The sequence below is a fragment of the Pseudorca crassidens genome, chromosome X (assembly GCF_039906515.1).
Source record: "Pseudorca crassidens isolate mPseCra1 chromosome X, mPseCra1.hap1, whole genome shotgun sequence".
NCBI lineage: Eukaryota > Metazoa > Chordata > Mammalia > Artiodactyla > Delphinidae > Pseudorca > Pseudorca crassidens.
Window position 1 is genome coordinate 104,376,936 of NC_090317.1, and position 13,368 is coordinate 104,390,303.

At 36.7% G+C, this 13,368-nt stretch overlaps 1 protein-coding gene and 1 non-coding gene across 3 annotated transcripts in view; one reads left to right on the forward strand and one right to left on the reverse strand.

Annotated features, from left to right (window-relative positions):
- DMD (dystrophin) overlaps positions 1-13,368 on the forward strand; it is a 2,128,065-nt gene that overhangs the window by 207,353 nt on the left and 1,907,344 nt on the right. The gene's annotated exons all lie outside the window — the stretch shown is intronic.
- On the reverse strand, positions 4,381-4,453 carry TRNAW-CCA (transfer RNA tryptophan (anticodon CCA)). The gene has a single exon. It is a non-coding gene; the product is annotated as a tRNA-Trp (tRNA).

The following is a 13,368-nucleotide window of genomic DNA, read 5'->3' on the forward strand; positions in this document are numbered from 1 at the left end:
GCACCGAAGTTATGCAAGTTGTCCAAGTGGCAAGATATAACTAATTAATACTAATAAACTAAAGTCTAATCCAACACTATTTACATAAAATACTTTTCATCAACAGGCAAAAATCTAAGTAGAAAAATATGACCTCCCGGAATGAATATCAACAATTCCATGATAATAAAAATAACGTATTCCTTTAAAATATAATTACAGCCTTTGAAAGCATTGAGCTCTCATTGTAAAGACACGCCATTTTCTCTAAAATTTTTGTGAAAGAAAATGGCTTGTCTTCATTGTTTCTGTGTGAAGGTCGAACAGATTAGTATTTGGCTGCAGGAATTATGTTTCTCTTCTTAGTTTTGCAACAGTTAGGACATTTTCTGAAATACATATAGTTAGCACCATTGTGATTAAAGAAATTAATTTTTCCACATTTACTTTGATGTTAATCATAGTGGTCCTTCAAGTTGCTCCATGATTTTGAGATAGAAATTCCAAGACGAAAGCGGCTGCTGAATCCCAGACCAAAACAGAATAGTCGTGTCAGATGAGAGGTGTTTTGCAGTGTTTTGTCACATTTCATTTTGATTTTTACTTTTTTCTCTGTTTGGCGTATGTTCTGAACTGGGGTGCTGTAAAGTTTTTATTGCCATAAGTTTGAAATGACCACATTACTCATGAGCTGGAGAGTCACAAGTGAGTTTTCAGCTTCTTTCAAAGCTGTAGAAATAAAACTTTATAGCACCCTACCCTGGTGTATGTTGCTTTATGTGATGACACATTTGGTTTCACTTTACTCTTTTCTTTATTCCTCTTCATTATTTTCTTCTTGAATTATAGCAGAATTGACGTTAAAGATTTTCTAATATATAACAATTTGATTTAAACTACATTTTATGGTACCCTCATGGATTTTTTCATGCAGACTGTCTTTGACCTTCAATGACCATCCTTTTTTTAAATTTTATTTTAGATGATCAGTTTAAACATTGTTCATTGTGAGATTTATTGCTGTTGGAACACTGGTTTATTGCAAAAGGTAGTTTTTGGTTTCCAAGCAAATCAAAACTATTGGTCAAGATGAAATATGAAACATGAATATTTGCTTCTCCTTATAGAAGTAATTAAAATTCTTAACACATGCACAGTCACACTACACAATTTGTGTAGCACATGTACTTCAGTAAAACATGAGCTCTCTTTTTATATGTTATGTAATCTAGCCTCTACAACAATATCAATATCTCATGCTGAAAGAATCCAAACTATAAAGTGATTCCAGAATTAGCTTATTCCCAAGGGAACCTATGAGCACTGTGGCTGACCTGACAGCCTGGAGTGATGTGCTCAGAATGGATCCAGTAGAGAGCTATTTGTTTTAAGTTCAGGAAGCAAGCTTACTATTTTTGTCAAATATACTAAGTTTTTTTTCCTTTTCTTTTTCTTTTTTTCCAATTTAAGATATCAATATGGTAAGGAAATTCCCAAGAAATTCCTCAGACTTCTTTGAACAGGTCTCCAAACTTCCATCAGATCTTCAGATCTTGAATTGGTGCTTTTGAAGGTTCTGTTTTAGTGTTTTCTAGAAGGCTGCTCATCTTAGTGAATAAAGTCAGAAACACATGTGCACAGCTGACTCAGATTCAAGAAAGAATTTCAGTAGCTGTCATATTCTTTTAACTCATAAATAATTAATACTGAGAAGTACTGATTTTCTTATTTGTGGGTTCAGTTTTTTCTTACCACAGCAGTTCCAATGGAAATCTCCATTCATTGTGCTTACACACACACACACACACACACACACACACATACACACACACAAAAGCATATGCATGCATGGTGTTTTACATGTGTGAGAAGAGAAGACCAATATTAACTGACTTTAACTTTTTATTATGAGGAATAATATAGGTGATTTTGCATTGTTTTGTTAATGTATCATTTTCTTGTGTGGCTGATACATGTAGGAACCATTCATGCAGATTTGGGAAGGTGTGCCTTCTTCTGGACACTCATTTCAAAAGTTAGGGCTTTAAAGACGCAGACCTACAAGAGAATGGACTTGAGGATGTGGGGAGGGGGAAGGGTAAGCTGTGACAAAGTGAGAGAGTGGCATGGACATATATACACTACCAAACGTAAAATAGATAGCTAGTGGGAAGCAGCCGCATAGCACAGGGAGATGAGCTCAGTGCTTTGTGACCAGCTGGAAGGGTGGGATAGGGAGGGTGGGAGGGAGGGAGACACAAGAGGGAAGAGATATGGGGACATATGTATATGTATAACTGATTCACTTTGTTATAAAGCAGAAACTAACACACCATTGTAAAGCAATTATACTCCAATAAAGATGTTAAGAAAAAAAAGTTAGGGCTTATGTTTTAAAGAATCCATTTAAGTGAGGTGAAAGAAATAAAGGACTGCTTTATCCTGTAGAAGCAGTGAAGAGATTTTGTTCATCTGTGATTTGAGAGAGCACATGACAGCCTCCAAAAATAGCAGGGTAGAATCAGGTTGATCGTAAAGGCCTTCGTTTCATGTTAAATGGAAAGGAAAAAATAATTTGCTCCTTTAATTAGAATGTGGCACTGAAACAACAGAGGGAGACATCATTGTGGGTTAATATGGAATGAAATCAAGTAAATAAGAATATGTATACTTTAGTGTGGCGAGGATTCACCAAAAATGAAACTCTCCAACAGTGTGCTGAATCTGCCTGTGTGTTGTCTGGCTGCTGTGCTTGGTGTGTGGGCCATCTGGCTTCTGAATGCTGGTAATGTTTGCACACTCACACATCAGTCAGAACTGGTGCAGGGCCTGTTAGGAAGCACCAGCCAGTTAGGTGACATGACAGGACTGCAGAGCACTCAAGTGGGAATGCCAAGTGGGGAGCTTCTACTCAATCTGATGTTGACATGGGCATTGCAGGAACCTTTTGCTTCATCTGACTGTATCATTGATGTCAAGGTTCTGCTAGATTAGGCGTGCGGATGTCAAGTCATATAAGGCCTCGTTTGTATCGTTGGTTTTGCCTGTGTAATTCAAATGGAGCAAAACATAAAAAATCATCCTGAGCCTTTGGTCCTGTGTTTTTTGGACATAGGGGATGGCTGACCTAAAATTGTCATGCATTCCTGACATCAGAAGCAGCTTTGAGTATCCTGCTACCAGATCTATATTATGCTGCTAGTTTTTCACAGAAATGTTAGACATTTCAGAAACATCTACCTCATAATCTTTACAGAAGAAAGGCGGAGTTGCTATAGAATGCATTCCTGTTTCCTGTGGGTTTTCAGCTAGTTCACTGAAACTGAAGGGTCAAATGTACTTTATAAGAAATGTAGACAAACTCTGAGTTCATGGAAATAAGATATTAATAGAAGACTTTTTTTTAAACTGGAATCCCTATCATTCAGCCATTTGAAGTAATGGCTGCTATTCTTTTCTTTTTGAAATGTGATTCACTGATATTGATCACAGGTTTTCATTTGTTGGTCTCAATTCTGATGACAGAAATTAACTGAAAACTGAGAAAAGCACCTGGAGGATTGGTTATTTTATTTCTTTTTTTAAAAAAAAAACTGTATATTTTGATACCATAAGGACTAAAATGAAATTCCCCTATGTTTGAGTTGTTTTAAAATTTGAATTGGGTGTAATGTGTAGTGTGTACACAACTTGATCTGGCCATTAACACAGTTAATCCTCACCTAGAGAGCTCTAGAAAATGATGCTGTGATTTTTTTTTTCTTTGAAAATTATTTCTTAACCTTTAAATTTCTAAGGTCACTGAAAAAATAAATTAAAAGGTAATAGTATTTTATTTATGACATATTTACATAAAATAAATTTCCGAATAACTGATTCATGTTAAACAAAAATGATACAGTTACTTGTAGACAAGCTTTAAAAAATAGTTTTGATTTGTCTAACTTGGTGTAATAATACAAATATTAAGAGTATAATAATATAAGTTTAACCAACTGGGCATGATTATAGAAATGATCATAGGAATAACAATCGTTATTCCTGTGGTTGATGAGTGCTAAGTGTTTGGCATTATGCTCAGTATATCACATCTGTTATTTCACTTTTTCCCTTATAATAACACTGGGATGCTACATTATCTCCATTTTACAGATAGAGAAAGTGAGTCATGGAGAAGGAAAGTTACAATTTATAAAAGCTATAATACTTCAGAGTTTCTTTTTTATTGTTTGCAAAAGGAAAGCTAGATGTTCCTTGGACATTTTTTTTAAAAAAATATTTATTTATTTACTTTGGCTGTGCTGGGTCTTAGTTGTGGCACGCGGAATCTTCGTTGCAGCATGTGGGATCTTTTAGTTGCGGTACTCAAGCTCTTAGTTGCAGCATGCATGTGGGATTTGGTTCCCTGACCAGGGATTGAACCTGGGCCCTCTGCATTGGGAGCATGGAGTCTTACCCACTGGACCACCAGGGAAGTCCCCCTTGCGCATATTTTTATACTTATATGTAACAATATTACTTTTACATTTCCAGCACCTTCAACAATGTAAAGCAAATAAGTGATGCCTTTTGGGGAGAAGACAGTTCTGTAGTCAGGTCCACACATGAAGTGTTTGACCTTTGTAGGTTTCAACAATCAATCAGAAAGAGCTATTTTTCTTGCTTTGGCATCTGCCTTCCTTGGCAAGTCCACCAGCTGTGGTGTTGGCAACTTCATGACTATGACTCCTCTGGTTTTTCCACAGTGACTGGCTGGAGCTCATCTCCCTGGGCTGTCCTATTATCTTTAAAATTATTTCCTCAACTTAAATCAGAAGAGTATAATAGAAATGGTGAATTTTCCTGACATTTGCCAAAGATGTTAGAAATTTGTTAAGATTCTTCAGGAGTAAACTTTGGATTCTAATATATTTTCCTATTATAAATAGATTCATGTGTTATGGTAGGCATGCAGGAATGAATGCCATCATTTATGGCAATAAAATAAAACTATACCAAACTATTAATTGTAGCAAGTAATACTTTTAATCATTTTCCCTTTTAATCAAAATTTGGTTGAGTTATAGAGTATATTGTAAACAATAAAACACATCTAATGTCAAAAAAATTAGGAAATGCTGTCTTGTTCTCGGGGAGGGGGGGAACACCATAATTATGTATATGTGAGTCACATTATGTAACGCCCTAAAATTATCCAAATTATCTATATTTTTTATAGCTGACCATGTGTGCATACACACTAAAGCATATACACATAAGCATTTTGTATAGCCACATGTACAGTGTAAGAATATCTTCTTATGCAGATGTGGAGCTTAGGATCTCTTTATCAATGTAAGATAGAAACTGTTAAAGCATGAAAATGAAATTAAGCATACTTCCTTCATTCACTTATCACTAGTTTTCAGAATTAGTTGCCCTATGGGTACCTTTTTAATTATATTGCACATCTTGCAATTAAATATTGGGAGGTTGAAAATTAAGTGACAGTTCTAATGTTTTCGGTGGAAGACCTGAAGCTATGCTATTAAAAAGCTAGTAAAGGAAAGGGGAAGGATGTTTCTTTATCCAGAAGTTAATAATTCAAGCCGTACATTGCATAACTGCTAACAGGGGTGATACAAGCAGTACTTAAAAGGTTTCCAGTGAGAAGCAGCCCCTTATGTTAAAGTAGATTTAAAGTGCTACCTCCTTTAGTCATACAAATTCTAGTGAAGAGTGATTTATGTTTTATGAGTAGAAATAATAGTTAATATTTACTGAAGTGCTTCCCATATGCCTGGCACTGACCTAAGGGTTTCACATATTTTAGCACATAACCACCCTAGGAAGTAGGGTCTACTGTTAGTTCAGTTCTTATACACAGGGAAACTAAAGCACAGAGGTTAAATAAGTTGCCCACAGTCACACTGCCTATGGGCCTCTAGTGATCAATTATGACTCAGAACCATCCTATTTAATAGTTTGAAATTTTCTTGAGCTGGCAGGGAAGGAATACTTCCAGTTTAAAATTGAAAAAAAAAAAAAAAAAAAAAGAGCTTCAGGCAGAAAAGATGCCTCAAAGATCAGCTCATGTACGTAATGTCTATTCAGATAGGTTAGTAAGTGGCTGATAAGGTCATATCATGCAGCGTTCTTCTAAAATAATATTGCTCTGAGTTTAACTAGCTTTGAGTAAACACGAAGTGGGCTGATTCTCAATTATTTCGTGAATAAAATAAATATAACATCCAGTGAAATTCAAATATAGAGGGGAAAATCAAAATTGACTTTTTAAAAAATTGACATTTTTACTAAGATAATTATAGATACACATGAGTTATAAGAAATAACCCAGGGAGACCCTGTGTACACTTTACTCAGTTCCCCCCAATGGTAACATCTTGCGAAACAGTCATACAATGTCACAACCAGAATATTGACATTGATACAATCCACCAATTCTATTCAGATTTTCTGAGTGCTCACATATGTGTTTATGTGTGTGCTTGTGTGTATGTGTGCATATATTTAATTCTGTGCAGCTTTATCACATGTGTCAGTATCTGTAGATGTGAGGAAGTGCAAGCCCCACAGGGATGGAGAGCACTTCCCCTGGTCACTATTATTGGCGGGTATCGGGATTGTATCTGCCCACTGTGTCCAAGATGGAGTCAAGCTTGCCTGATGTCTCAGGGACTCCTGTTGCATCTGAGGGAAGAATGAGCCTGTCTGGGCTGCCTTCTAATGCTAGTTGGGGGTTGTGAAATGCCGAGTTTGGGCCACCTTACTCTATTGGGTAAGGCGATGCAGGTCACTCAGCTGCTTCTCTAGTCCCAGCATCCCGAACCTCCCTCATCTTCTTACCACCTTGGTTGCTTCTTGCATTATTACCAGCGCTGATTGTAATGTTAGTGGGAAGTAGCAGGGAGAAATGGATCTAAGCCATTTAATCTTGACAGAAGTACCCAAATTAACTTTTTCATGAGTAGAGTGTTTAACTGTGTACCTTGTGAATAATCTCAGTAATCTTTCTACTGCTATATAATTTAAAATTTTAATGTGCAGATGTAATAAAAATTATTTAATTTAATAAATACTGGATTCCAACGAATGCTTTTCCTGGAATGAATGAGAAAGGACCTATTCTAATTTCCACTAGATATTTTAATAGGGTGGGGAGAACCCAGTTTCATTTTCAAATATCTGTAAAAAGTCACTATTTCTTATCAGTTAGCTACTTTAATTATAAAATCAATCGTTATTATTGGTAGTTGATGTTTAGTGCCTTGGTGCCAGGGTAATACATGTTATAGAGACATAATGACAATTTATCTTTCCTATGAGAGGGAATAAAATTTCTGCCCTACCATGAATATTTTTAATTGAAGAGTGATCTAAAGAAGAGTCCGCTTTCTCTTCATGACATTTAAAAAATATTTCTCCTCTTTAACTGCTTTTAATCAACTCTGGGTTCACTAATGGTAGGCTGAATTCACTAAGATTTGTCATATCGGTATCTGAGAACATCTCAGAAATTGTTAAATGATTCCTTTTCTACATTTTTGGGGGGGGTTTGGTTTGCTTTGGGGGACATGTATTGAGGAGATTATCCCTCTCTCTCTACACACACACACACACACACACACACACATTCACACTAATATATACATATATAACTATATATACATATATATGCATTATTTTCCAATGATGTTTTAGAAATCATTGAAACATTAATTTTATAGGTTACTGCAACATTTTATAGTTCTTAGGAATAGTATGGTATTTTGAAACATTTAACTATAATAATAAAAGTAATCCATTGTAATTGATTTACTTATAAAATGTTTCTAAAAATGTCATGTGTTGATACCTGAGATTTTGTTACCCTTGCTGTAAATGTTTGGAGAATTAATATTAGTAAGGTTGTTATCAGTATAGCTTTCTAGTACAGTGCTCATTATCTAGAAATTCAGTATCAGAGATAGGATATTTCATAATACCTAAACCTCATTTAGAGATAAATAAACATACCAGTGAACGTGGCTATGATTATGAGCCACGTAAAATTAAAATTTCTGCAAACACATTCAGATAATAATGCTTACCTTAACCTTGGCTTGAGAAAAGACTGATTGGATAATCATCAGTCAATTTTAATATCAGAGTTAAAGGACAGGAAGCAAATAATATGGACAGTACAAGAAAAATGACAGAAACAGGGGGCTTATGCTGAGAAATAGAAATTATAATTAGCAAACTATTTGGAATATCAAAAATCAGACAGAATAGTTTAATGTATATGCAGTTACATACATTATAATGTATATAATATTTGGGCCCTCTTTTCGTCTTGCTTCAGCTATCCAATTGTGGAGGGAACTATACTGGTGGAATATTACTGCCCTTTTGCCCTATCTCTTCATGCACTCCACTTCTTAGCAGGAGTGGGGAATTCCCTGGCGGTCAAGTGATTAGGACTCCGTGCTTACACTGCAGGGGGCACGGGTTCAATCACTGGTCGGGGAGCTAAGATTCCACATGCTACGTGGTGTGGCCAAAAAGAAAAAAAAACAACGCAGGAGTGAACTGTCTGGCTGGAATTTTTGGAGGAGGAATTGAGTATGTGTGGCTCAGCACCTTTTACTTCGGGGCTCTGTCTCTCCATCGTGTAAATTGTATAGCGGTATCTGACATGGGAAAAGGTCAGCTGTTATTTAATGGATGTCACTAGGTAAATTATCACCAAGCATACATAGCAAGAAGGCTTAGGCCATGCTCACTGATATCAACTTTCTCATTGATAAAGGAGATATTTTCATCTGTATCTGCCTGACTCCCTGTGTCTCTGACTTATTTAATTATGAACCTGAGTGAGGAAAATAAATTTGTTTTTAATCCTCTTATACCCCATCTATAAGTAATATGAAGACACGGTCAATTTTTAAGCAGAGAAATGAGGTGGAAAAAGTGATGATTAGGAAAAATTGTTTGCTTGTACCATGATGGATGATGTTGGAGTGGGCTGGAGATGAGGATTAAGGAAATCAGTTTGGAGGCCACTTCAGTAATCCTGGTGGTGGAGACTAGGCTAGTTGATTGGGAGTAGAAAAGTAAAGACATTTGAAGGGAATAAACCTTTTTATATGAAGTCCAGTGATGTTCATTTGTGCGCAAAGTCTCCCTTTGTCTATCCTACTGTACTTTATACATCCACCCTTAACTCCCTGCACTCCATTTTCAATATGGCAAATAGAATAAATGTTTTTTACGAGATTTATTCGACTGTTGCTTACAACTCTTTAATAGCTGTCTATTACTATAAAGTGAATGTTTCAATACTTAACATGCGCTACGGAGCCCTACCTTTTGCTAGCCTTCCCTCTGATTTTCTACCCATCTCCACCTCCCTCTCTAAATTCCAGTGATACCAATCTTCTTTAAAGACACTGGAGTATTCTTAGACTCCTTTTCATCCTTCAGGTCAGAGTTTAATGTTTCTTCCTTGGGGAACTTTCTGAAGGACCCCAACCAATCCTCAGGTCCTGTATGAGCTCACTTCTCCCATTATACATCCTCTGAGTATCCCAACACCCAGCACAACTGCAGTATACTATTTGTCAGCTAAAGGCATGAGACTTCTGTGAAGTTTCCGATTACTCCTTGTGTTTGTAGTTGTGTTTCATCTCCCCTCTGTGTTTGTTTGTTTGTTTGTTTTTGGCCACACCGCATGGGTTGTGGGATCTTAGTTCCCCGACCAGGCACTGAACCCAGGCCCTTGGCAGGGAGAGCATGGGGTCCTAACCACTGGAACATCAGGGAATTCCCTCCTCTGTGTTCTTTTTCAACCAGATCCCATCTCTATCTTTCAGCATTTCCACAAATATCCTGGTCCTTCTGCTTGTTCTCATTCTTGTTTTCCATGCTGATTATAATTTTATTCTTTTAGCACCTGAATACCTTCTGTCATTTCAATGGAATTTTAGATAAAGTGGGAAAAAGTGTAAGTGCCAAATTGGTTGCCATGAACCAAAAACAAAAACAAAAAAACAAAAAAAAAAATTAAATACAACTGACTAGGTCATCAGACTGAATTTTTATTAGTATGGAAAATGCTTTGGTAATACCACTGGGTCATGTTAAACAAATTAGGCTTCAGGAACATGGATAAATTAAGCTTTAGCCACTCTCCAGGGTAACTCGAAGCCTAGAAAATAAGTGGTTGGTACATTTGTTCTCTTATTGGAGTTCACAGATAATTTACTTATTTTGGTAAAGCCAACTCCGCCAAGGGAAAGCAGAACATTTCTATCACAAACTTATAATGGCGATGAAAAATAAGCCTACAATAATATGTAGGAGTTGGAACTCACATACTGGTAATTGTGGTTTTGTACAAAATTAAGAATAATCCCTGAGAATATATAAATTATAATGGCTTTGTTTTGGCTTTGTTTTAGAGTTTTGTCCACTCTAAAATATCTGTCTGGGAGAAATAATTTTCTAAATGTAGTCTACCAGTACTTCTAGTAAGACTTTCTCCATGAGGCTGTCCAAAACATTGACTCTCTTGGCCATAGTGATAAGTTCTTCATGCGTTGCGTATTTGCAGACTATCAGTGGAAAGAACTTGAGTGGCAGCAGTTGGAAATTTTCCAACAAAGAAAATAGAATAGTCTCTATCACCGCATTAAAAAATTGTACAGAGAGTTTGCTATTTTAGGGCGAAAACATGAGTTTCTTATTCACTTGGTATTTCCTGAGATAAAGGTAGAAATAGAATTGGAAAATATTTTATAAAAATCTTAAAAGATAGGGACTTCCCTGGCAGTCCAGTGATTAAGACTCTGCGCTTCCACTGCAGCGAACATGGGTTCGATCCCTGGTCAGGGAACTAAGTTCCTGCATGCTGCATGGAGTGGCCACAAAAAAAAAAAAAGTCTGAAAAGATAAGGCATTTCTCTTAAAGGAAGTTACTAAACAAGGCAACTATCGAGCAAAAGTGGGGTTGTATCCCTTCCTGCCTTAGCACAGAAAACTGGCACTGCAGGGCTTACAATTGCCCCAAAGCTCTTCAAAGATAATTGTGCTCCTACTGCTTTTCTCTGTATAATAGACTCTTCCTGCCCTGTAGCAGCCTTCCCGGTCTGTGAACACCATGGGATTTGACCCTTTGAAGACTTTTCTTTTGAAGGAGTTTGTCCTGTTTGTCCAGGTTTTACCCGGTAAAGGTCAACTATAACTGGTAATAGTTTTGTCGATGTTTCCATACCTTGGGACAAAGTTCCTTATTTGCTCCGTATTTTCTCTCTAGTTTTACTTCACATTTTAAGGATTAAAAAAAAAAAAACTTTCTATATTTTTGCCAGGTGTGATAATTCATTTTTCCTTTGGTTTTGATACTTGCAAAATACAAGTGGATAGACCCGCTAAATATTTGGCCATTATTACGCTGAGTGGAATAGGAACTAATCAGCTAATCATATCTTGTCCTAGTTGGTACTCTCTTCCCTCATTCCCTCCCCACACTGGTATGCACATGCCTTTATACTGATTTCTTTTTTTTTTTTTTTCTCTTTCTTCAAATTATCCTGGATTGGAGTCAGTCTTGTATTTGGTTTCCAATTGTGAAGGAAAACCCTTCAGTGGTTTGGTCCTACAATTATAGCTGATCCATTTCTTTGGACCCAAGTTGGCCAAAGTCTCAGAATAGAAACATGAAAGGATAGGAACATTTACATGTAAAAACCATCTTTCCATCACTTGTACATACCACCTTACTCTCTCAATAAGTATACATCATCCCTTTTAAAAACTCCTTTCCCTATGTATTGTATAGGTTTCAACCCTATAAGATCAAACACCCCTTTTTGTAAAATATATTTTATAATATTCCCATTACCATCCTCAAAGGAAATTTACCAATAATGTAACTTATCTATATATAACTTCAAAAAAATTGCTGAATAAAGAATGGATTGAAAGGAAAATTTATTGTAAAATAATTTCTATATTGATCACCAGTAATTCATTATCCAATATATAAATAAGCAGGCTATATAATGCTCGTGTTAAATGTAGTACCTGTGCCTGGAATCACCAGGAATAGACTGCTATAAATGCTGACTAATGCAGGAATGTGGTATTAATGATTAAAGTGTCATGAGCTGTATTGCGTACAGTAATGGTGTTTTCCTTTGTGCTTAACAACTTTTGGTAAAGTTCTGAATAAAAAAGTACAAATTTTCCCTTTATTTGCACGCTAGTTGCTTTCTTGGAAAATTCTTGTATATTTAAAATGTGAAAAAAATATTCATACTTTGCATTTATATGTAAAATGGAGCTAAGGTCCTAAATTCACATAATTATAAACAGGTTGTCACCTACTTTTCAAAAGTTATGCAAGCATGAAGCAATTATTTGTTTTGTTGGACTGTTCTGCATGGTACCAGTTGTCTAGTGCCCTTGGCACATCTCTCCCTTCCATACGAAGATTAAAAATGTTTTCATATATTTCCTACATGTACTCTAGAGCAGGGGGCTCCAACCCCTAGACTGCGGACCAGTAGCGGTCTGCAGCCTGTTAGGAACCGGGCCGCACAGCAGGAGGTGAGCGGTGGGTGAGCGAGCAAAGCTTCATTCTGCCGCTCCCCATTGCTCACATAACTGCCTGAACCACCCCCCCATCCCCCCCATCTGTGGAAAAATTGTCTTCCATGAAACCAGTCCCTGGTGCCAAAAAGGTTGGGGACCGCTGCTCTAGAGGGTGGTAGTTCACCAGTTGAGAAGAACTGCAGATGGGGATTGTATTTTTAGATGCAAGTGACAGAAGCTAGGACAAGACAAACTATTTAACCAAAAAGCAGATTTTGGTTTTCATGTGATGAAGTCTGAAGGAAAGCAGTCTAAGGGAAGAAAGTGGCTTTATGATGTCAGCAACTCAGACTCCTTCTGTCTTTTTGCTCTTTCACTCATAATATCTTACTCTCACTCTCATGCTTGTCAATTCCCGGTTGCAAGATGATGGTGTCAGTACCTTCAACCTTACATCCACATTCCAGGGAAGACAAAGAAAAAAGTGTAGAGGAGGAAAAATAATTTCCCTCTACCTTTCTAGGGTCTTGGCTAAGACCCACACTCTAATAAAAGACAGATTAACAGGAGAAAAATAAACATAAATTTAATAACATGTATACTTCCTGTATACTTGGGAGAGACCCAGGAAAACTGAGCTGAAATGGCCCAAGTCTCCACCATAAGTAACATCTCCAGCTAAAGACAAAAGAAGATGTTAGGGTAGATAGGAGGCCAGTTATGGGAGGTGACCAGGAAAAGCACAATAAACATGGGTAAGATTGTTATGCAGATTTAAGTCTGTTGCCTTCTCCATTGATAAGAGTTTCTAGA